The sequence below is a fragment of the Penaeus monodon genome, chromosome 29 (genome assembly GCF_015228065.2).
Source record: "Penaeus monodon isolate SGIC_2016 chromosome 29, NSTDA_Pmon_1, whole genome shotgun sequence".
Lineage (NCBI taxonomy): Eukaryota > Metazoa > Arthropoda > Malacostraca > Decapoda > Penaeidae > Penaeus > Penaeus monodon.
The window spans coordinates 24,554,938-24,555,193 of NC_051414.1; positions in this window are offsets into that span (position 1 = coordinate 24,554,938).

Consider the following 256-nt stretch of genomic DNA (forward strand, 5'->3'; position numbering starts at 1 on the left):
CAGGAGAAACCAGCAAGAGTGACAATCAAATCTGGACTTCCACAGTTGAAATAAACCCACGAAGAAAACACAAAGGGAGCGGAAAATTCCCCATGACAAAAGACTATCGCGCGTCCGACACGTGTCAATTTGAAACTGTTAAATGATCTGATTACGTAACAAGCGACTTACTTTCTATTGAGTGAAAGAGAAAAAGAAAATGTCATGTAAATGAAATAGTGGATCGGAATATGGTTTGAGACTCAGTAGATGTTCT